Source organism: Rhinolophus sinicus, chromosome 1 (assembly GCF_057876585.1).
Source record: "Rhinolophus sinicus isolate RSI-liver-muscle chromosome 1, RSI-T2T, whole genome shotgun sequence".
Classification (NCBI taxonomy): Eukaryota; Metazoa; Chordata; class Mammalia; order Chiroptera; family Rhinolophidae; genus Rhinolophus; species Rhinolophus sinicus.
This window is the reverse complement of record NC_142501.1, coordinates 164405663-164430287: the sequence shown is the minus strand read 5'-3', so window position 1 is coordinate 164430287 and position 24625 is coordinate 164405663. Positions and strand designations below refer to the sequence as shown.

The following is a 24625-nucleotide window of genomic DNA, read 5'->3' as shown; positions in this document are numbered from 1 at the left end:
AACAAGAAGCGGGCAGGAGGGGAAATCCTAAAAGTGAGGATTCTAAATTACCCGGAAGGCAGACCTTTAACCCTTGTCATACCCAAAACTTCACCTTCTGTGACCTAATACTGTCCTTGCCTCCACCATCCCCATTACATGTTCTTTTAGGAGTAGAAATAGGAAAATGAGGAAAGAGCCTTGGGCTCCTTCTAGAGAACAAATTTGTTTATTTGTTCATTCAACATATATTAACATTGAGTACTTATTTGTGCAGGCATTTTTCTGGATGCTGTGCACAAATACTCATACATGGCGAGTGAGAAACAGAGAGATTGAGAAAGAAAAACTGAAATTTTATATTGTCTCTGAATTTAAACTGAAGAACAAATGCTCTCAGTCACTCTGATATATTTAATCTTCGTTTTGAAAAGTATTATATAGCATGTGGGTGGGTAGCTTCTATACTACTAACCTATAAGATTTTAGTGTCTATTACTTTTTTCCTTTTATATATTATAAAAGAATTTATTAACATATTGAATTACAGAAGATTGGAAAATTATCCAAGCCTATTTTCATTCTGCGTTAAGAAATTATTTGGGAGACATACCAATTTATTGTCTTGGCAGTTTGCTTAAAATGGCTCGATGGTTTTTAGTCTTCTGAAAGCCAAGATGAAGAGTGCCAGGTTATTTGGCAAGATTTCTGTCCCACTGTGCAGTCAGACAGATATATTCTGAACTGTGGAATAAACCCAAACATTTTTTGAACTGGGGACATATGGACCCTGTGAAGATGCAGGTTATGGACACGAACATATAGAGCTTTACATTGAAGACCTGCCAGTACATTGTTGAGATAGTGAATTTGTGGCTTTCTGTTGGTTGGGAGCAGACATGAGCCATTCTGACTGAACATGGAGTTTCTGGACTGCTGGTAAATTAGCTAGAGATTACCAACACAGGGATGTCTCCATGCTGATATTTGGCCAGAAAAGCTTGGCACCAAAGAAGACTTCCTTGGCCAGCACCCCCATGAACAAACTGGCCTAGAGTCTGACGGTGGGAGTTGACAATAATCCAAGGCTAAGGTACATCTTTTGGATAACATTTGAAGTCCTATTTTCACTCATCTTATTTTTATTTCTTTTCATAATTTCTCTGTAAATAATTGAGTAGAATTAAGTAAAATTTATTTTCTTTATGAACTCGTCTATTAATAATTATATTTGAATTTAGGTAATCTGTTCTACTACTGTAACACTTTCTAAGTGCAATCATCAGCTATTTGTAAAGAGAGAATTGATACAGTGTTCCCTTTATTTTTAGTTAAGTTTAAGAAGTTAAACTCTATATCTTTGGGTAATTTAGGAGGGTCCATACATTTCTGATGATGGGGTTTGGAAACCTCTTCCTAAGCACTAGGGAATAAAGAATCTGGTAGTTATAACTGGATATAAAAATGTAAAGTTAATAACCAAATTTATCATCTTTTAACAAGCTTGTTTCCCCTTGTGGTGAAACTCTCTGGTCCTTAACCCTTTTTTGGTGAAAATGGGGAGATTTTCAACAGGAGAGCAAGGACTGTAATGTTGGTGTGGAATGCTGGAAGCTGGACCAACCAGAATTACCTGGTCCAACCTTTTTGCTACTTGTTCCATGTTTTGAATAGATTAGTGTCCCTCTTGAGTGCATATGTAGTTAATCATCCATTCGTGTTTGACTTTCTTCCTCTAGGTCTTCATTTTTGTCTTGTTTATTTCAGGTTTTCATAGTATTGCTTTACACGGAAACATGATTTCTATGCATCTTGTTTAAATTTTTTCTCCAGTTACAAATTCTGTTTTCTCTAGCAGACATCACTGAATTTTGCTCTAAATTTCAAATGATGGCTTTTATATTTTAGTAACTAGCCATGAGCTTTATAACATTGGTGTACTCTTGTAAGTTATGTCCTCATTTGACTACCTTCCTTTACCACTGTGTTAATATATGATAAAAAGCTCTGAATTAGTACGATTGCCTCTTTTCAGACAATGCATTCTTGAAAATATGCATGAAAGCTGAATGCATCAAAGATGATCAATGGACTTTAAAATTTCAAGGTGTCATAGGGTAGGATGGACAGCTAGAATATACTTAAAATATATTCTAATATCCTAATTACTCCTAGCCTTTTAGATACTATTCTCATTGGTTTATCTTATTTCACGCACATTCTGTATTTTTTTCTTTCTCATTGAACACACAATCGACAAGCTTAAGTTCCATCATGGCCCGACTGAAAGCTGGGATTTGTCACTTTTGATAGAGCTAAAATTTGCTTCTGTTTCTTTTTTTTTCAAGAACATGAAATTTATTGCCATTGATTCTTATGACCTTCATTGAAGTTCAGTAGTTTACTTCATATACATCAGACATATTTCTTGTTAGATTTACTTTTTTTTATAACTAATTTTTTAAAAAGATTTTATTGGACTTTATTGGGGAACAGTGTGTACTTCCAGGACTTTTTTCCAAGTCAACTTGTTGTCCTTTCAATCTTAGTTGTGGAGGGTGCCGTTCAGCTTCAAGTTGTTACCCTTTCAGTCTTAGTTGTGGAGGGCGCAGCTCAGCTCCAGATTCAGTTGCCGTTTCTAGTTGCAGGGGGCACAGCCCACCATCTCTTGTGGGAGTCGAACTGGCAACCTTGTGGTTGAGAGGACGCGCTCCAACCAACTGAGCAGTTCAGGAGCTCAGCCGCAGCTCAGCTCAAGGTGCTGTGTTCAATCTTAGTTGCAGGGGGCGCTGCCCACCATCCCTTGCAGAAGTCGAGGAATCGAACTGGCAGCCTTGTGGTTGAGAGCCCACTGGCCCATGTGGGAATCGAACCAGCAGCCTTCGGAGTTAGGAGCATGGAGCTCTAACCGCCTGAGCCACTGGGCCGGCCCTAGATTTACTTTTAAGAATTTGTCTATTTCAGTAATTTCTAGGATATAAGAAATCTATTGATTTTTATACATTGATCTTTAGTTAGTTACTTTAACAAATTCTCTTACTAGTTCATAGAGCTATTGAGTTTTTGAGCACATCATATTACTAATCATGTGGTCTGTAAACAATGACACTTTGTCTCTGATTTCATTCCATGTATCATTCTCATTTCTTTTCCTTTCATATTACATTGGCTTTTAGTAACATAAACAGTAGTTATATGGACATTTTATCTCATCTCTCTTTTGTGTCATGATTTTGATGAGATTTTTGTTTCTTAATTTTAACACATGAATGAATTAATTTGTGTTTCATTTTGGTTAAAAACGGGGGGACAGAAAAAGAAATGATATATTGAAAGAATTGTACATAAAAGATACTATGACACAGGAAAAGATGGTGTCACTGCTGGAATTAAACTGACGGCCAGCTGGCAGCATCACCGTGCAATAGTCTGAAACAGTCTCTGAAACTACTTCAGGATAGAAAAAGTTTGTTTTGGGGTATATTTATATGTGTGAGTTGTATCAAAGTCCAAAGTTATAAACATAACATCTTCATATAATAAATATGGCTGTGACTGTTAAAAATATGGTCAGGATTTGAACAAAAATTGATTGCTGGGATTAGATTGCTAATTTTTAGGAGTGGAAGAAGGTATAACTCCCCTTCTCATTACCTCATAAGCAAAAAGTAGAACATGTTTTTTTTTAACAGTCTATGAATTTAGGCTGAAGTACATACAAATATAAAATAAAAAGGAGGGTACTGCATTCACAGAGAATTAAATTATTTTCATTCAGTTAGATTATGAATCTCTCTGAGTAAAACTTAATAAACTTAGAAATACAGATAACCAAGCATTAAGATATTCTCTATAAGAAATCATCTTATAATGGTAAAAAAAAATACCATCTTATAATGGTAAAAAAATACAATGGTAAAAAAAAAATATATAATGGTAAAAAAAAAAAAAATTTCTAGAAATACTAAAAGATAACTTCATAGAAATTTAGCTGATAAAAAGTTTAAAACTTTTTTCCTGGGGAGGTTCTTTTTGTTGTTGTTGTTGTTGTTGTTTTAACTACCATGTTTCTCCAAAAATAAGACCTAGCTGGACCATCAGCTCTAATGCATCTTATGGGACAAAAATTAATATGAGACCCAGTCTTATTTTACTATAATAAAGTAAATATATTATAAATATATTATACTGGGTATAATATAATATAATGTAACGTAATATAATATAATACCGGGTCTTATATAAATTTTTGCTCCAAAAGACACATTAAAGCTGATGGTCCATGTAGGTTTTATTTTCGGGGAAACACGGTATAATGCAATAGTATAGTAAAAGTAACTCTTTGAAAGAGGTTTGAGAATCCCTCTGGGACATCTGTAAGGGGTCAATGGAAAAGCAAATGCATCTGTAGTGGGTAGGGGCCCCCAGCATTCCTTATGACATATCCAGAGTTGTATGATGATCTCTGGCAAGGTCAAAGTTACTGTCCCTATCCTAGGGTGTCTTATTTGGAGAGTGTAACAGAACAGGAAAATGTGCTTCCAGGTGAGTTTGCCATTCCAGCATTGACTTCATTAATCCTTTTTATACATCCAATGCTCCAGTCCAACTAGATCAGCACTGTTCCTCTACGACTGCCACCACCCTCTACACTTCTGAGCCTTTACTCTTGTCTGTAACATTGTCTGAAATTACTTTCCTACCTTTTCATCAACCAAACTACAACCCAGTGTTAAAAGACTAGCTGATCTTGAGTAGCTTACGCAGGAAATTGTAACACCCTTCATCCGCCTTCTCCTCTCTCTTTCCACTTTTCTTCCACCAACCAAACACAAAACCAGCAAAATTATCTTTTCTCTGAACTTCCACAGTACTTTATACTTCTTTGTTATGTTCTAATTTGTACAGCAATTATTGTACATTTTGATCTTTCTACCAAATTATAAACTCATCAAGGAGAGAAGCATGTCTTATTCATTGTGTATTCTCTTCTGCCCTCCCTCTTCTCACTGTTCACTGTACTTTGCACATAGTAGATATTCAAACAAGATATTTAATTATCTTGAAGATGAATTTCATTATTAAGATGAAATAAGATTAATGTACATGGCATGCACCATTTAAAACTCTCTGAAAAGGGAAGTTAAATAAAATAAGGAAAAAGAGTTAAGGGACTTTGTCTTTAAAGTCTCTTAAACCAAAATAATGATAGGAATGTATCTAGCAGAATAGTAAGAGGGCTCTTATTTGGCTCTTATGTCAGATTCCCTGGCAACACACTCTGACACAAAAACTTGTATGTAGGGAATTTATTGGGGAGTGTCACCAGGATAGGACCAGCACCTGTGGGAGGGTGGTGGGAAGGAAGCAGGACTGGGCAGTTCCAACATAGTCCTCGACTGATCCTTCGGAGAGCTCTGGATCTGGATGTCACTTCAGGATCAGTGGGCATTTGGTCCTGTTCTAAAGGTCCGTGGAGACATTTGGTCCATGCCAAAAGGTCCTTGAAATTTGGTTCTATCCAAAATATTCATGAGCATATTTGGTTCACACCAAATGGTCCTTGATATTTGATCCTGTCAAAAATGTCCATGCTTATACAGAATTGTACACCTGAAATCTTTGTAACTTTACTAACAATTGTCACCCTAATAAACTTTAATTAAAAATAAAAAAAAATGTCCATGCTTAGAAAACTTGGATCTCTTGGTCTCGGGATTCAAATAGCCCATAACATTTGTTTCTACTTTTGGTTTACAGGATTAACACATGAAAAATACTATCATGTTGTATTAGCCCGATAATTGTGTTGTGGCTGTATTGCCAATAATAACCCTTCCTGCCTTGGTAGCCTCGCTGATAATGGCACATGGGGTTAGGTAGATGGGTTGGCATGGATCAAATGTCTCTGTGGACATTTTGGACAGGACCAAATGTCCTACAAAGCACTTGAGAGTTGTCCCATCTCGAGTCAAAAGGGCCGAGTCTTTATACCTCCATGTTGACCATTATTGGAAAAAGATGAGCTAGGTAGCGCTTTTTGCCTGAAGGTAATCACTACAGAGTGATTCAGCTGAGAACCATCAGCTGACACTCGCAGTAGCTGGGGCCAGTGAGAGCCTCAGTTCTGAAGAGGGGATCTGGGCGTCATACCACAGCACCCGCTAATGTGACTGAGATACTGGTTAGTTAATTCAAAAACTTATTTAAAGAGGAGAATCACTAAAAAAACAATACATACACCCACAAATACTTTATTTCAACTTAAAATATATCAATGTGTATTTATTTGCCAATCTTTTAGTTATAGGAATAAGGTTTTTATTTGAGCATGTGTGGGGACAGAGCCAGGAGTACAGTTTCCAGGCTCTCGGCCTCACATGGAAAGGTGCTGGCTCAGGTAGTAAATGGCCATCAACTGTGATTGGATGGCTATCAGCTGTGGCTAGTTGGCCGTCAGCTGTAACCAGTGAGCCATTGGCCACTAATATAACTGCTGTGGCTACGCTAGCACCAAATGGGGGCTGGCAAGAAGATGGTGGCTGAGCCACCAAGCAGTGGAATGAGGGTTGCGGATCGTGTGGTTCCCGTTTCCTATTTCTCCAACCCAGCCGCCAGTGAGAGTATAGTGGTATGACTCCCCCATCTATGGCTCCGTGGGTGTTCCATTTTGGCCTCACCATATCCTGCGTTATGTGGGGAGCGGGACCAGAGACCCTGCAGGCTGTCCCCGACGACAACACCTTATAATTAAAAACAGTCTCCATCACCCCCCCTTTGAGCCTACTCTCCATAGGCGACTACTTCAACTCTCTTTTATCTTTTTCATCTTACCTCCGTATAAATATCTCTGCGTTGTTTTTGTTTTAATTTTTCAGTGTAGATAATTTCTATTGATGTCTACTACAGAAATTGATGATTTAGTATTCTTAAATCCCATATCTCTGCCTCCTTGGCCCCATTCTTCAACATACATGTCCCTTCTTGTCTTCCAGATATGGTTATTGTGGGGGCAGAGCCCCAGAAAGTAGTTTCCAGGCTCTCAGCCTCACGTGGAGGAGTGCTGGCTCGGGTAGTAGATGGCAATCAGCTGTGGCTGATTGGCCGTCAGCTGTGGCCAGTTAGCCAATTAGCCGCTAATATAACTGCTGTGGCTACGGAGGAGGGAAAGAGAGAGAATGGGGGCTAGCAAGAGGATGGCGGCTGGGCTGGCAAGTGTGGATCCGGCCTCCAGTGAGAGTATAGTGCCGCCAGAGAGAATATAGTGGTATGACTCCCCTACCTATGGCTCCGTGGGTGTTCCTTTTTGGCCTCACCATGTCCTGTGTTCTCATGTGGGGAGCGGGAGCAGAGACCCCACAGGTCTCCCGCACGACAAATGGCGCAGCGAGCAGGGTCTCCCGCATGACAGATGGCGCAGCGAGCAGGGTCTCCCGCACGACAAATGGCGCAGCGAGCAGGGTATGGTGCCGGCCAAAGCTCCCCGAAGGGCGGTGGAGCAGTTTGTGCGTATGGACACTCAGTCTCAGGAAGACCAGGAGGAGCAGCTGCCGGAGAGCTGGACCCCCGTGGAGGGGTGGGAGGATGTGGACGGTTCTCCCACCAGCACAGGAAAAGCCATGCAGCTGCTGCAGAGATGGAGCCCCGTGGAGAGGTGGAAAGATGTGGACGGTTCCCCAACCAGCACAGGCCGGAGAAAGAAAAGGTCGTTGCAGCCCTGTGGGCCGGGAGGTTCCTGCTCAGGCAACTCGGATGCGGGACTTGTCCCAGGAGGTAACGCTTGCTGAGTCCTCCGTGGGAGATGAAGGTGAGGTCAAGGTCGTCCCTCACCCCCAGGACAGCCCTGGTGAATGACTATGGACTATGGGGAATTGCCTTCCATCCCTAATTTAATGGACCGCTCGACTGTTTGTTTGGGAACTGTTGTTAGTGGAACTGGGGGATATTTGCTTTTGTCTCTTGACTGGCCGCCATTGAGAATATGTAAGCACCTTGATTGTGAGTCGCTGTTGTTCCAGCAGGGTACCCTGAAAGGCACAGAGAGAGTGGCAGTGCCCTGAGAGCCCTGGCTGAGTCCAGGAAGTCTGGCTGAGCCCTGAAGATACCCTGGCTGTGCCCAGGAAGTCGGGCTGTTCCCAGAGAGAGTGGCAGTGCCCTGAGAGACCTGGCTGTGTCCAGGAAGCGTGGCTGTGCCCACAGAGAGTGGCAGTGCCCTGAGAAATCCTAGCTGTGCCTGGGGAAACTAGTGGTACCCTAAGAAGTCCAGGAAGTCTGGCCGTGCCCAGAAGTACTGGTGGTGCCCTGAGAAACCCTGGCTGTGCCCAGAGAGCCTGGCTGTGTCCAGGATATTGCATTCACCCCCAGGCTCCTCACACAGGGCCCCTCGCGGAAGACGCTTGTCGCGTAGATTGTGAGGCGAGAGCCTGTAGGGGTGGAGTGTGGGGGCAGAGCCCCAGAAAGTAGTTTACAGGCTCTCGGCCTCACGTGGAGGAGTGCTGGCTCGGGTAGTAGATGGCCGTCAGCTGTGGCCAGTTAGCCAATTAGCAGCTAATATAACTGCTGTGGCTACGGAGGAGAGAAGAGAGAGAATGGGGGCTAGCAAGAAGATGGTGGCTGGGCTGGCAAGCGTGGATGGCGGTTTGCGGACAGTGTGGATCCAGCCTCCAGTGAGAGTATAGTGCCGCCAGAGAGAATATAGTGGTATGACTCCCCTACCTATGGCTCCGTGGGTGTTCCTTTTTGGCCTCACCATGTCCTGTGTTCTCATGTGGGGAGCGGGAGCAGAGACCCCGCAGGTCTCCCGCGCGACAAATGGCACAGCGAGCAGGGTCTCCCGCACGACAGTTATGTTCTAAAGTTGTGGTTTATATTATTGAGCCTATGGTATGGTACTATCATTTACAGCTGAACCATGTAATACGTTATGATTGCATTTACTTTTCTGTGTAACTTTTAGGTTTGTTTTTTTACTTAGTAATTACCAGAAATTCTCTGTGCCTCAATTTCTTTAACTGTAAAATGGGAATAATAGGGTAGTCAGAGCTATGTAAGTGTTAATTATTAGTTTCTATTAACTTTGTTTCCTAGGTATGAGTCCCTAATTCATCTCAGACTTTCTAACAGAACTGTAAATATCCTTTCAAAATATTTCGTCACATGCGAAATGCTTACTGAATAAGTGTTGAAAAATATCCATAGCGAGTATTCTAATCTGCATTTTATTAATGGCCAAGTAGTTTAATTGAGAGAGCAATGCATTTGGAGTGGGAGTCCTGGTGAAGGCCTGGACCACCCCTACTGAGCGTTATGACCCTGCGCCAATCAATTTTATAATCTGCAAATGAGAGAATTGGATTCCGTGACCCCTAGGGTCTCTTCCAGCCCTGTGATTCTATTATGAAGTAAAGGTATGCATGAAACACCAAACTATAAAATATAAGATTGCAATGGTATTAGCTGCCACCACTGCTAGCACCACATACAGAAGACGTTGTAATAACCTCTGTCAGGCAACATTATGGAGATACCACTCACACTGTCTTAAAGGAGAATTTTGCTTAGTCATTCCATTTGAACAATTGTCCTACCCGTTGGACACTGGGTTGTAATTTGAGGGAGCCACCACTAAATGTCGCTATAGGTTACATAACTAGTGGTCAGGACAGCTCTAGGGTAGTGGCATTCCACAAGCCTCAAAACTACTGTGTAGTCTTCTTGTAGATTTGGAACTACACACTTTAAATACTTCAATTCACACATAAAAAACACTAAGATGGTTTTAAAAGAAAGGTAATAAAACCTTCTAAAATGCTCTTCTTCCATTTGCCTTTTCCTTCAAAGGCTGCTTCTGCCTATCTAGTTACGGGTGTAAACTGGGTAAACTGGTATTTAAAGGAACTCTCAAGTGAGCAATTGCTTGACTCTCTGGCCTACATCTTTATAATTTTGTCCCCCTCAAGATAAGGAGATTAAGTCACTGAAGGAAATATGGATCTCTTTGTTTCCTGGTTTTGTCTCCAAACTTATCCGGAATCCTAGACACTTATTTACTGTATCTCACTGGTTTTGTGAGAATATGTGCATGTTGGCGTATTTTAACATTTCTGAAATTGTGATGCTTCGTGTAATTGATGGTGACATACCATTATAATTAGCAGCACTTTTTCTTTGTTAGTGGTATCTTATAATCTATGATGTTTTATGTGATAAAACACTGTACCTGGTATTGCGGTATATTCATCCATCTTAATTTATTAGAGTTCAGTCTGTGTTGAAAGTCGTTTGACAGATTAACCTCCTTTTCTTCCTCTCATTTTTTTAAGGATCTCAGGTGGAAGAGAAAGTACTATTTACTGAATGTCCACCAGGTGTTTGAGCGATGTGCTTTGCATAGTATATGATCGTATTCATCCTCATCACTCTGTGAAGTGCCCTTTTTTATTTCCATTTTATAATTGAGGGAACGAAAGCCCGGAAAGCTCAGTAACTTGTACGAAGATATTTTGCTAGTATGAGTCACTGTTGAAAACAGTGTTTTTATGTATTTTAACCACAAATCTCATACTTTTTCTACTCTGTTACTTTGATATTTTAGGGTACCTGACTTCTCTTTAACACTAGAAAGTTTTTCTAACTTAGCCCTCTTTGAACAATGTACAGTTGGTTTCTGAGAGCCCTTTAAAAATGTTAGGATCTCCAATTAATCAATATGGAAATGTTTTTTTCCTGCACTCCAGCCTCAATCTTTGTGATTGAAAGAATGGAGTGAGACTAGATGTCCCCGATACGTGGACTGCTTCTCTGTGGGGCGTGGGCTCTTGAGAGTAAACTGCTCCCCCAAAGGCAGCCTGGGGCATGGCACAGCTCACTCAGGGCTTGTGTGTTCCCTTAGTCTTCTGGCAGACCAATCTAGGAAATAGCTTCAAAATGCCTATAATTAAAAATAAAAAATAAAAAAAGAAAATATTTTCTTCAGGTCTCTAACTTACAGAAAGCTGGTTTATCAACTTCAGAACCTGGTTCCAATCAGAGTTTACAAGCGCCCTGGAGATCCAGGCTGTATGCAAGACGTCTTTTATAGGAAGGATTTGGTTGACCTCCCTTAACTTGCCAACGGGCAAGGCTGAGAAAGGAAGAGCAGATTCCTCTCATACATCTTCCTTGTTTGACAGTCCCCTGTATGCAAATGACACTCACTGGCAAAGTCAAGAAGGGCTGAGAGGGAAGACGGCAGTTTACTGATCGTCATTGTGTTTGCACAGACCCAGGGTAGCTCAATTTCAATTCCCAGTAAATCTCAGAAATTGCTGAAATACATTTCCTTCTAATTCCCCACTTCATGTCCTGAAGGGCATTTGTTGTCCGCAGGCTGTACTTATGTTTCCATTTCCAATCCTCTTTATTTCAGGTTTTCCTCACTTGTAAATCTAAAAACAAAACATTAGCAATCTGTCAGAGGTTCTGTTTCATTCATTTGTCTAGGAATTTATTATCAAATTACTCCTTTTATATCAGCAACTTGGGGTTTTATGATGATAAATAATCTGTTGTCCTATTTTGCAAGAATTCCTCAAATAGAGGGCATATGATGATAACTTGTATGGGATATAATAGCCAAAAATTCAAGGTCACTAAGAGATGCATTGATTACAATTGTTTAAAGTTTTCTTGGCTTGAAGAGAATACTCTTTGCTGAAGCAATTTTGAAATGATGTATTTAACTTTCCATCTTTTCCATCCTTTCCCCCCATATATCTGGGTGAAAACCGTGGATAAAACCTAGTTGCACCTCTTCAGAGCCATCCATCTTCATAGTGATAGCTCTGAGAGGGAAGGACAAGTGACAACCATGAGGCTTTTCATTATATCTTCAATTCTAGAACCTTCTGACATGAAACCAGTGAGAATTATATGGGTATATGTGGTAAAACACAAGACTAGAAGTCACCCAGGATAACCTGAATACTAAAATTAGGAGGTATCTTTTAATCTTTATCTTATGTGATTTCTTGACTGCGTTTCACTCATTTATTTAACCATTCATCCCTTCAATTGTTCAGCGCTGGCTATGTGTCATGCACTGTGCCGTACACTGTCCATAAGGCAGTGTCCCTGCCCTCTATGAGGGTTGCAGTAGGTAGTGTCCTGTGATAAGCCTTCTGATAGGGGTAAGTATGGCAAGAGGTGGGAGCATGTAGAAGGGGATTCTAGTTCTGATCTGGGAGATCAGGGAGAGTTTACTTGACGAAGTGCTATCCTAGGTTTCTCTAAGGCAGTGCTATTCTGCGGCAACTCTTCTACTGCTTGGATTGCTTTTTCTTAATTTCCTTAAATGATTCTTCTTTCTCTTCATAAACATCTATGCTCCCTAGAGGTTTGTCCCGGGCCCTTATTTCTTTTTCTTTTTCTGTTTTTAAGTAGATTTTATTGGGGAATATTGGGGAACAGTGCGCCTCTTCAGAGCCCATCCAAGTTGTTGTCCTTCAGTCTAGTTGTGGAGGATGTAGCTCAGCTCCAAGTCCAGTTGCTGTTTTCAGTCTCAGTTGTAGGGGGCACAGCCCACCATCCCATGTGGGAATTGAACCGGTAACCTTGTTGTTGAGAGCTCACGCTCTAACCAGCTGAGCCATCCGTCCAATCCTCTGGAGGCTCAGTGGCAGTTTGTCTTCAATCTACGTGTGGAACGCACAGCTCACTGCCGATGTGGGAATCGAAATGGCAACCCTGTTGTTCAGAGCTCGTGCTCTAACCAAATGAGCCATCCAGCCGCCCTCAGGCTCTTATTTCCTATAACTGTACATTTTCCTAGGCACTCTCAATCATAACTGTGGCTTCAACTACCCTTCTACACAGTTGGTGCCTAACTATATCTCCAGCTAGCCTTAGATGATCAAATTAGTGATGCATTTATTATTTTATCAAACATTCACTGACGGTCTGCCATGCACCAGGCCATGCCTGGGGTACTAGAGATTAACGAAGCTGACTTCTTTAGCACTCACTGAATTTTCAGTCTAACTAGCAAGAACTCCAAGCTAGACTGAAAACTCAGTCTATAAAACTATGAAATATGTGAGAATTAAGGACTTTAGGAGCACAGATAGGGAAACCACCAACTACTTTTCAGGGGTAGAGAGAGGGAGAGAAGTCTTTGCAAAGATAAGTAGGAACTAGCCAGGTGATTAGGGGAAGGGGTTTCAGGCAGAAGGAATATAATGGTAAAGGAGATCTGACAATTAAGTTGGTAAACTTGTTGCAACAACGTTGCTAACCTTTTTTGCTCTCAGAGGGATAATTCATTATGAATTTGCACTAAGTGGGCAAACAGTTAACCAAGTTTACTATTTGGAAGTGCTGAAAAGGCTGCGTGAAAATGTTAGACAACCTGAACTTTTCGCCAACAATTCATGGCTCTTGCATCACGACAATGCACCAGCTCGCAGGGCACTGTCTGTGAGGGAGTTTTTAGCCAGTAAACAAATAACTGTACTGGAACACCCTCCTTACTCACCTGATCTGGCCCCCAGTGACTTCTTTATCAGAAGATAAAGGAAATACTGAAATGAAGACATTTGGATGACATTCAGGACATCAAGGGTAATACAATGATAGCTCTGATGGCCATTCCAGAAAAAGAGTTCCAAAATTGCTTTGAAGGGAGGACTCGGCACTGGCATCGGTGCATAGCTTCCCAAGGGGAGTACTTCTAAGGTGACTGTATCAATCATCAATGAGGTATGTGGCACTTTTTCAAGGATGAGTTCGTGAACTTAATTGTCAGACCTCATATGCAAAGACTCGGAGGTCTCCCTGGCTTGTCTAGAGAACAACCAAGCATGTAGTTAGTTGGTTGGCTTATCAGATATGTAATGGAAAGCATCAGAATCTTATCCAATGAAATAAGGTGTAGTTAGATTGTCAACAGGTATCATGCTCAGAAGCAAGGACATTCTCGTGTAGGCATGGAGGAGCCAGCGAAGATATTGAAACTGCCAACTTGCGGAATCAAATGTGTTTTAGGTGGATATTCCAGTGGCAGTGTAGAGGATGGATGGGGGCATGGAAATGCCCCCAGGAATGAACATACGTATTTAGAATAATCATTGTATAGCAGGTGTTTAAAGCTATAGAAGTGGATGGATTATGTTCATATTCAACAAATTAAAAAAAAAATGTGTCTACTGTGTACCAGCCATTGTGACATTTAGGATAGGAGTGTGAGTTTGGCTTGGCCTATGCTTCCAAAGAGTAGTGTGGAAATAGGTCGCGTGCAGTATAGGAAATAGGTAGTGTGGAAAAGGTTATAGGAACAAGCACAAGGTGCAACAGTGGCACAAAGGAAACAGAGGCCGCACAGGAAGAATGGAAGACACAGAAGAGAAGAAAACCAGGCCAAGAATTCCGTAGATGTTCTCTAAAGAATATGGGAAGCTTCACAGATTTGCTTGTCATCTCTTCAAGGCAAGTGTCATATCTCATTCATCTCTATACCCAGAGCAGAACCTGGCTTAACGCCTGCAATGTAAATGCTCGGTAATGTTTGTTGAGTAAATGGGCCCAGGGCAGTAGGAAAGAAATGCAAGGAAAAAAAAATAAATTAAAAAAAAATAAATAAATAAAGCATGGGATTTCCCCAAGCCCTGGGGAATACTTTAATCATCTCTTATTAGCCTTTCACTTGGAGAGCTTGTGCAGGTGGAACTCAAAATAAACTGAAGAAATGAAGATGTAGCAATTTAGAACTAGGATAACGACTACATCTGTCAGTGCTCTAATTATGAAATGTGCTTATGGCAAACTAGATCTTTTATTTTTACTTCTGGTGTTCAGTAAAATTGTGTAGCCATCGATTTTCTGCCAAGCCATCACTTAGAGTGTCTCAGATAATGGCACATCACCATTCATTTAGTAATGACAGTACTGGACTTTAAACAGAAACGCATCACACTGGGCCTTGCAGCTTCCATTCTTGTGCGTTCATTTAAATGATTTATAATAGCCAGTCATTATGAAAATGTCTTTCTTCCTTGACTTTCTTCCTCCCTACCTACCAAATTTGCATGTTAGTATTTCATCAGCTTGAATTACAAATTAACATAGTTGGTGTTTTTTAAAGATGGATCTGTTTAGGTATATAGTAGTACATGGAATTATTATAAAAAAGGAAAAGAAAAATATTGTGTTAAAGCCTTATGATAAAAGATATTCCCAGCACTCCAAGAGTAAAACTCCCCCCAAGGGCTAAGCGCTTTCAAGTTTGTTGCCCAAGGCGGGTCTTCAGTTTCATTCCCATCTTTCCTGAGAAGCTTGAAAAAGGGAATCTGATCATCAAGCACAGATAGCGATGCTTGAGACTAACATACTTTTTAATTCCCCCCCAAGTAACTGTGGGTATGTGTCATGTTTTCATTGTCTTATCTGGCTGACATGCAGTTTTTCAAGTTAAAAATTTTTTTGTTGTTGTTCCTGATTGTATTCTCTCTCTTGCTGTAGGAAAGGTCATGCTTTTCTGGACGGTGAGCTATGGAATCTCCTGGAATGCTTTTTCAATAATTCAGATTTGCAAGCATCTCTCTCTCTCTCTCTCTGTTTGTGTGTTGAAAATGATCATTCATACCACTTGTATTTCCTCTCAGGTACTGCGTAGTATTCACAGTATACGCCCTCATCCATCTAGTTTAATGAGGAGCATGACAAGTTGCCAGTATATAATAATCTGAGGATCATTCAAGGGAGGGAAAGGCTCAACCCCTCTTTCTGCTCCTAGATACTTGCTCTTCTAGAGCCCAGGCTTCAAGGAATCCTGTAGCCTTTTCCTTGCATCTCCATCTACTAGAATGGGCTTTAGTGGCTCGGATATATTCCTGTAAATAGGCATTTGTGAAGTCTGTCGAGTGATGTGGTTGGAGACAGAGGTGGAGAAGAAGTTCATAATTCTCAGAAGCAATAATAATAGTTACTATTTATTGAGCACACACCCTCTTACAAAGTACTCTAAGGTAAATGATCTTCCCATTTTACAGATAACAAATTGAGGCTCAGATAATTTAAGTGATGAGTCCCAGTCCACATAACAAGGGGCAGAGCTTGGATTGGAGCCCAGGCCTTTTTTCATTAAGTTACCTGCTCCCAAGAGAGACATCTTTGGCCTGTTTATGTAAACAAGAGTTCGAGTAAGGGTGTCAAGTTGATAAGAGATATTCAGCAGCCATGGTTTTTTACTCTGTTCTCTTGCAGGCGGGTGGAGATGATGTGCCAGGGTGGAGGTGGGAGTGGGGAGGAGGGCAACACATGGGGAGGATGAGACTCCAAGCACTGGGAGCAGCCAGGAGCTGGCGAAGGATATGGACGCTCTTCTGTGCACCTGAAACATAAGTGTGAGGACTCAGGAGCTGAGAATAAGTTTAGTGACGTCACGTTTGTCGACCTCCAGGAAATGCACAGTCTTATGGATGAAAGAGAGATGGAGTAATTAATTTGGAGTAAAAATTCCTACTTACTAAGGACTTAGGACCGTGGTGGGTTATGCTAGTAATTTGGAAGGTTCCGTTCTCAGTTACTTCAGGGCACAAGTCAGTTCCAGGGAGGTCTGTACCATTCTGCGGTTTGAGCAAAATGACATTCCCTCCTGTGAACTGGTCTCTTTATTCCCTGGTGCTTTCTCTGGCTTTACCTTGTGCTAGACCTGAAAATCTGGAGCTGTCAGCTCAAGTGCAGCCCCCAGAGAGCACTCACGGTGGCAGTGTTCCAATTCCTTATGGCGATCAGTGTGAAGAGGTTCTGTATGCGGGGTAGTAGTTGTGGCTTTGTCAGCTGTTGGCACCGTGGAAATGGGCTCAGGATGGCCCAAAGAGCTTTAGTGATTGATGAATGCGTGTTGAGAACAATGATCCAGGGAGCTGAGTTGCAGTACAGACTCCCAGCAGCAGGCCCGTCCTCGTCCAGGACATTCCCTAAAAGAAATTCTTGCTTCTGCAGTAGCCCACGGTCAAATGTGACCAAAGAGATGAACATTTTCCTTGGAGTTCCTGTTTATGTCAGGAAGCCCTCTGTCTGCCCACAGTTTTATCTGTGGCATGTATCTCCTGGTCCTCTGTCCTGATCCACCTGAAGATGTGGGTGATTAAAGGGGCGTCTGTGTTTGTTTCCCCGCTGCCCTGGCTCTGTGACTCACAGTCCATTGATCAGCACCCTGGCCTCAGTGTTATTATAATACTTATTTCTGGGCATAAGACAGAGCTCGATATATCAAAGTATCAATACCATTACCATATACAAAGTATTTTAAAGTGTATGATTTTCTTATTACGCTCATAATAACCTTCCAGGTGAGCAGGGAAACGTTTATTATGCTCTTTTGAAGACGGAAGCCAGTGATTTAATCAAGGTTACAAGGATAATAATTAGTGGACCCAGGATGAGAGCCAGGATGTTTCTGATTCCTAGATCTGTACCCAACGCTAGACAAACTATAGCTTGTAGGCCAGATCTGGCCCACTGTCTTGTTTTGTTTGGTATGGCCTGTAAGCTAAGAGTAGTTTTTACATTTTTAAATAGTTGGGGGGAAGAAAGCAAAAGAAGAGTAATATTTTATGACATGAAAATTATATGGAATTCAAATTTCAGTGTCTATAAAATAAAGTTTTATTGGAACACAGCCACACTTATTCATCTATGTATGGTCAACAACTTTTGTGGGACAATGACAGAGTTCAGTTGTTGAGACAGAGACCTTATGGCTCTCAAATCTTAAAATGTTTACTTTCTGTCCTTGTACAGGAAAAGATTGTCAACCCCTGTAGTAGATGATTAATAAATAGAGACCCCTGGTACATATTCTTTGTATTAGTTTGATAGGCCTTCCATAAAAAGTACCACAAGCTGCATGGCTTAAAACAACCGATATTTACTGTCTCACTGTTCTGGAGGCTAGAAGTCCAAGATTAAGGTGTGAGCAGAGCTGTGCTCCCTCTGAGACTCCAGGTAGAAGCCTTCCTTGCTTCTTCCTCGCTGCTGGGGGCGGCCTCCAATCCTTGGTGTTCCTTTGTTGCAGATGCATCTGTCCAATCTCTGCCTCCATTATCAGATGGCTGTCTTCACCCCATCTTCCCTTTGTGACTGTCTGTGACAAATTCCCCCTTTTAAATAGGGACACCATTAAATAGGGACACCTAATCCAATTAAGATTGGATTAGGACCCATCTTAATAATTTCATCTTAACTAGATCATCTGCAAAGACCCTATTCCAAATATGGTCACATTCACAGGTCCTGGGGTTTAGGCCAGCAACGTCTCTTTTTAGGGGACACAATTCAACTCATAACACTTTCCCACGTTGTCATGCGAGGCGGCTTGTAGGGTATCTGGTCCCGCTCCCCACATAAGAACGCAGGACATGGTGAGGCCAAAAAGGAACACCCACGGAGCCATAGATAGGGGAGTCATACCACTATAGTCTCGCTGGCAGCTGGATTGGAGACACAGGAGGCAGGAGCCACACGATCCGCAATCCACACTCTGCCATACTAGGCGCTTGCCAGCCACCATTTTCTTGCCAGCCCCCATTTGCTGCTAGTGTAGCCATGGCAGTTATATTAGTGGCCAATGGCTCACTGGTTACAGCTGATGGCCAACTACCTGAGCTAGCCATTTACTACCTGAGCTAGTACCTTTTCACGTGAGGCCGAGAGCCTGGAAACTGCACTCCTGGCTCTGTTCCCACACAAATATTATGTTGTCCCCACATTACCATCACTCTTTCTTCTTTTCCTGCTTTTCCCCTTTGTACCTCCTTCCTCCTTTTTCCTCCCTACCTCCTTCACTATATCTTCAATAAATATTTATTGAGTCCCTACTGTGTCCTCACCCCTATGACCATCATCGTGCTCACATATAGGGTACAAAAATGACTAAGAATAATTTTTTGCAAAATTTGCTATGAATGCAACGGCTCCTTAGCTTTTATAAATGATGCTGAGTAAGAAGAAATTAACAGTAATTTGTTAGTAAAGCACCTTTAACAAGGATATTATGAGACTAATGCAAACTCACACTGTTAGTTTTTACCTGAACTGTACTCTGATGCTACCAGAGTACAATTCTCATAGCACATTCTACCCTGGAAATACTTCTGAAGGCAACAGCCTGAGTCTCGGCCTGACCACTTACTAGTTAAGAAAACTGGCAAGCCACTTAACCTCTCTGTTTCTTAGTGTTATAAAATGAGTATAACAAATACTTTGTAGGGTTGTTTGGAAGCTCAAGTAAAATAATGTGTTCAAGGCGCTCTAGAAATTGGAAGTTTTACATAAATGTCAGTAGGTATTATTAGTATTGTTACTAATTAAAATTATGCTGTGAAAATTCCAATCTTTTGTGAGGTCAGAAAAGTGTTAATACTGTCACTTGCTTTGGGTAGACCTGAGACCATTGGTCCTCAAGGTATGACTCTCAGACCAGGTGCATCACCCTTACCTCCAAATGTGTTAGAAATGCAAATTCTTGGGCCCCACCCCATGCTTCCTGAATCAGAACTTTGGGGGAGTTTAACAAGACCCCCGTGATGCTCGTGCCTCTATCATTTGTGACCCACTGGTTTTGATAGTTATGCTCAAGTGGGTATGTGTCGCTCTGATTTTGCTGATGATTTTTTACCTGGCCTTCCTTTCAGACATGGAAGTGATTCTGAAAGACACAAATATGTGCACCTAAGATGGAGTTGTCACCACCATCATTCGTCGTCCCACAACATGCCTGCCAGATAGGTGTGCCATTTTCAGCATTGACATAGATCCTAGGTTTGCAGCTCTTTGAAGCATCACCACTGTTAAACACAAACTTGTTGGAGATTATGGTGGGAGTCCAGAGAGTGGGTTTTAAGGTGCTCCCTACGTAAGTGGGATAATAACAGTTGAAGGACATGACTGGTGAACAATCCAGTGAGATGCAGTAGAGCTGCACTGAACTTGATGTCTGTTCTGGCTACCTGATCATTAGGTGTTGTCTTTCCTCTAACAGTCTTTAGTTTTTGTTATGTGAACACCCACCTATTAAGGAATCTGAGGCTCACCCCATAGGTGCTCTGCCAGGTCTCAGGATAAGCCAGGAGCCCTGTTTCACACCCTGTCCTTGCTTGTCATGCCCTGGATTGCAGCTCCGCCATGGCTGTCATAACAGACAGGTGGATGGCAGTTACTTGGGGAAAGTGAAACCCAGAGCTGTAAATTTAATTAAGGTGGAAGACGGAAAGTGGTGGGAAAAACATTAGGGAAATCATGGTGCTGTCATGTTGATTTACAGCGCAGAGGCACATGGTAGGAGTTCAGTAAGTATTTATTAAATGAATGAATGAATGAATGAATGAATGAATGAATGAATGAATGAGTGAATGAGGAATGAATTTTGTGTTTTGGGAGCTAACCTGCCTACTTTGCTTATGAGCATCAATCTTATCCCAAATGAACAGACATTATGCCTTGATTGAGTGCACTATTAGATATGTTTAGTTTTAAATGCAGACATAAATAGATTTGATCTTTCCATGGTTCAAATTTCCTCCCATCAGCTTTCCCTTAATTATCCACAAGTGTTCCAAACCTTCATTATCTAAATAGGATGCAGATGATGGTCATTAGTCTGGGATATAAATCCTGCTGGCACACTCAATGGCTTTTCACTAGGTTAATTGAAATTTTCAGTGTTCGTGGGCTACAAGAAAACACTATAATTTTATCATTTATTCAGGGGTATAATTTTTTTCTTGACCCGGTTATATTTTATAATTATGCAGTTTTAAAAAAATAAATATGAATTCCACACTTTGCCTGGAGGGATGCCACTCTTTCCAGGGTACCTATATCAATACGAATCTACTACATATGAAGACCAAATGGAAATTCATACTAGACATCCTAAAATTGGCTGACTAAAATGTCTAAGAAAGCATCCAAGTAGTATGCACTTTTGGGACCCATCGATTCTAGTGTAAGAGACTTCCAAATTGTTAGTAATATGAGTAGGTTCACTCCTGACATCTATCAATGCGTAAGAAATCATCCACTGTGTCTGTGGGGTGCAAATTGCAGGTATCAAATGAAAATGCTTTACGCAGGCATCATTCCTTTACATGGTTCTTAGCTTTCAACTGCATTCAACCATTTATCAAAACTAGCTGGCTACTGTTTGGTGGTATCTGGCTGAGAGTGAAACACACACATACACATACACACACACTGGAACAACTGGTGCTTGAAATAAAATTTTATAATATTACCATCTATCTCAGAGATTCAGTTTCTGCATTCCTTTTTATAACCCAATACTTAACTTAAGCAATTCTCTTCATTTGTACCCTGATTTGTTCCAGTTTAATCAAGTAAGTGTCATATGTTTGCTGTTTTTAAAATATAAATCTTAGTTATAGACATTACATGGCAGAGATTGGCTCAGTAGACATAGGGTGTATCTATTTCTGCTTCTTTTTTTTAAACCTAACTTAGTAGGAACAAAACAACATTGTAATAACTCTCAGAGGTAAACTCTCCCTTAAAAAGGAGTATAGAACATATGGAGTCTCTTTTCAGTGCATAATCACTTTGCAAAACACTCCCACCGGTGAGACTTGGGTAAGCATCTGCCCTTCCAGAACTTTCTTTCTGTAGACTGGACTGGATGAACCATCAATTACAGACCCTCCATCTGGCTTCTCTGACCAAGGCCGTATCAGTGTCAGTTGTTATCCCACATCACTCTTCCTTCTGGGTTGCTTTGGCCTCTCTGCTCACTTGGAGTATTTCTACAAATGGTTGTTAGTATTAAATTAAGGAAAACATGTTTAAGCACCTGAGTCTTCTATATTAGCCATTATTTAATGTAAAAACATCTTATAAGTTACAGTTTTGTGGATCGTCTGTAAAACTCTCTACCTCTGAAAATAATCAAGAGCTGACCACATCAGTCAGTCAAATTTTCTTTCTGCGTAGGATGGCGGGAAGAAGTAGGTGGTATACTCACTGATTTTCCAAATGTGTACCTGATAAAATTAGGGCCATTTTCTTCAAATTAGCCAGGACTCTCATGACCTAAAAGGAAATGTATATAGGTTTCCTCCTTTCATAATGAAGTGCGATCCATCTTAAGCTCACAAGGAGGTCTATTAAGAAGCAATAAAAATTAAACACCCAGACTCCTGAGCAAGTGGTCCATTTGTTTATCTGTCCAACTACTCTATCATAAAGTCCAGCAAGATTTTAAGTTATAATAAGGGGTCCGGTTCAACTGGAGTAAACCAGCCACAGCCAGTATCTGCCCGTCGCAAGGCTGTGTCAAAGTGAAGTATGTTGTAGTGGACGCAGTACTGCTCCACACAGATCTCCCTGTTGCTTGGCGTGCTACCTGCCAACCGCCCTCAGCTGTCAGCCCGCTCAGGAAGTTGCCTTTGGCTGAAAAGAGTCATCTTGCCAAGTGTCATGCCCACTCCCCAGGGCAGTCCTTCCTCTCACCCCAGCTTGGGACAAGTCTATCCCAGATTCAGATTTCCCTGTTTGGTTGGCTGAGAGCTTTGTTGAATTTGTACCATAGCCCAATTTCTTCTTTTGCTCAGACCTGCACCCTTCCCTTTCCTTCTACACTGGAGATCCCAAGAGCACTCCCTAACAAACCTCCTACCAGCCCATCTCCATCTCACAGTCTGCTTTATAGGGAGCCTAACCCTCAATCTGTGTCTTTGATCTATTCCCATCACCACCGAGTGTCCAGTAAACCTCATGGTGTAAATCTTCATTTCATTAAATCTGCTTTTAAAATTATTAAAAAACACACAAAAAATGTCTTCTTGTAGGAAAGGATTTGATAAACTCATTCCTTCTAAGGTGTAACAGACCAATGGATTATAATGCATGAAATTTCTAGTTTTCCTCGAGGGTTTGTCTATTATGTTTCAAAGCCTTATGCTAAAAACAGAGCTCTAATAAGTGAAATTTCAGGCATCAATACATAAGTGGATGACAGTGGAGCCTCACCTTTCTATATTCATTTTGAGAAACTGTGACAACTGTCCATGTGTAATACTGTTCAACTTGTGCTGGTCACCCTGGCAACAGGGTTAGAAGCCAGTGTTCTAAAAATGTCCTGTGCGTCATTGTGCTTGTGCTTCTGTGACAAATGGAGAATCCAACAACTTTGGTGGAGGGGCCTCATGAGGAGTTTCCTCTTTAGTAGAAAAATATTGATGCAACAATCAAGAAGGTCACAGCGTGGGTAAGTCATCGTCCTCTGAGTCTTTCATTTTCAGTAATTAAAGTGAACATGTTATGGAAGGTTTAGAAAGCCCACCCAAAGTCATTCACAATTGCTGCAATTAGAAAACTGGAATGCCAGTTAAAGTCTTTAGACAGGAACGAAATGAGACTGACCAAGCATATAAGTAAAATCCCCTTAGAAAATGGCCAAATTACGGTTATGGACTCTCACTGACCCATGCCATGCCTCTTTTACACTCATTCGAGGTATGTAGATTTCACCGTACATTTGTTACTTGGCTCAAGTGGTTCCTTTCTGCAAATGTTACATTTAGAGCTAATAATCATATTAATTTTTTTTAGGGAGGACAATTTCACCCATCTCTGACTCTCATTTCTCCTTCAACATGTTTTCTCAGATTCCCTGATGCTGTTCTTGAAGGTAGAACGATATTGTTTAATTTCAAAGACCATTTCCCCTGGGGCTATAGCCCAGTAATGTCTGACTTCTTAGGCATGTTCCTTAATTTACTCTCCCCAGTGGTGTATCTTAAGTTTAGTTAAAAACGCAGTTAGAGTTTCTCAAGTTGCCCCCACACAGTCTTCAGTTGTCGGAATTTAGGTCCTCCCTGTATTTTTACGTCCATTTAGGACAGAGAATGGGGCTTGAAATCATGGACAAGAAGAGAAATTCCACCATTAGACTTTGGTTTCCTGGAGAAAAATGTGTTGCATTAGACAGGGAATTAGGATCATTTCCATAACTAGCTCCTTTAGAGTTGAGACCACTTGTTCTCAACTGGGGGTGATTTTGCCTCCCCCCACCCCCAGGGATTTTTTGGCAATATCTGGAGACATTTTTGGTTGTCACAATTGACATGGGGAAGCGTATGATCTATTGGCATCTGGAGGGCAGAGACCAGGGATGCTGAGAACATCCTGAAGTGCACAGCACAATACACACAACCCCACAACAAAGAATTATCCAGTCCAGAATGTTCATAGACCTGACATTGATTTAGCCAAACCAGGCGGATAATGGAAAATAGACATATGCTAAATACAAAGAAAATGTATTTTACTACCATCCAGGATTCTTTTGTCTCACTCTCTTGGCTTTACTTTGTAATGCTGTTACATGTGAGGCTGCTTTTCCATCATCATGCTTCCAGAAGAGTGTTTTGAGATAAGAACTGCAGTTTTACATGGTGTCATTTTTTTTATTGCATTCATTCAATGCATATTCATTGGCTATCGTGTTTATCTCAGGCACGGGGCTAGGTACTGGGGCCAAGGCTTGTTGGGTGTTTACCTCCCTGGAGCAGAACTCTGAGAGTGAACATTGAGGAGGGCTATTTTATGCCATGATGCGCAGGTGGACAAATGTGTAAAGTGAAAGGTCATGAAG

At 41.3% G+C, this 24625-nt stretch overlaps 1 protein-coding gene and 1 long non-coding RNA gene across 6 annotated transcripts in view; one reads left to right on the top strand and one right to left on the bottom strand.

The window, feature by feature from the left end:
- Positions 1-24625, top strand: part of RASGEF1B (RasGEF domain family member 1B) — a 533671-nt gene that overhangs the window by 154088 nt on the left and 354958 nt on the right. The window lies entirely within an intron of this gene.
- LOC141569830 (uncharacterized) overlaps positions 11080-24625 on the bottom strand; it is a 33402-nt gene continuing 19856 nt past the window's right edge. For 2 of the 3 annotated variants that reach the window (XR_012493614.2, XR_012493629.2), the window contains exon 3: positions 11080-11405. This is a non-coding gene — a long non-coding RNA (uncharacterized LOC141569830). Of the gene's footprint in view, positions 11406-15963; positions 16343-24625 lie in introns of those variants that run through there. The other variant, XR_012493626.2, reaches the window with a different exon arrangement.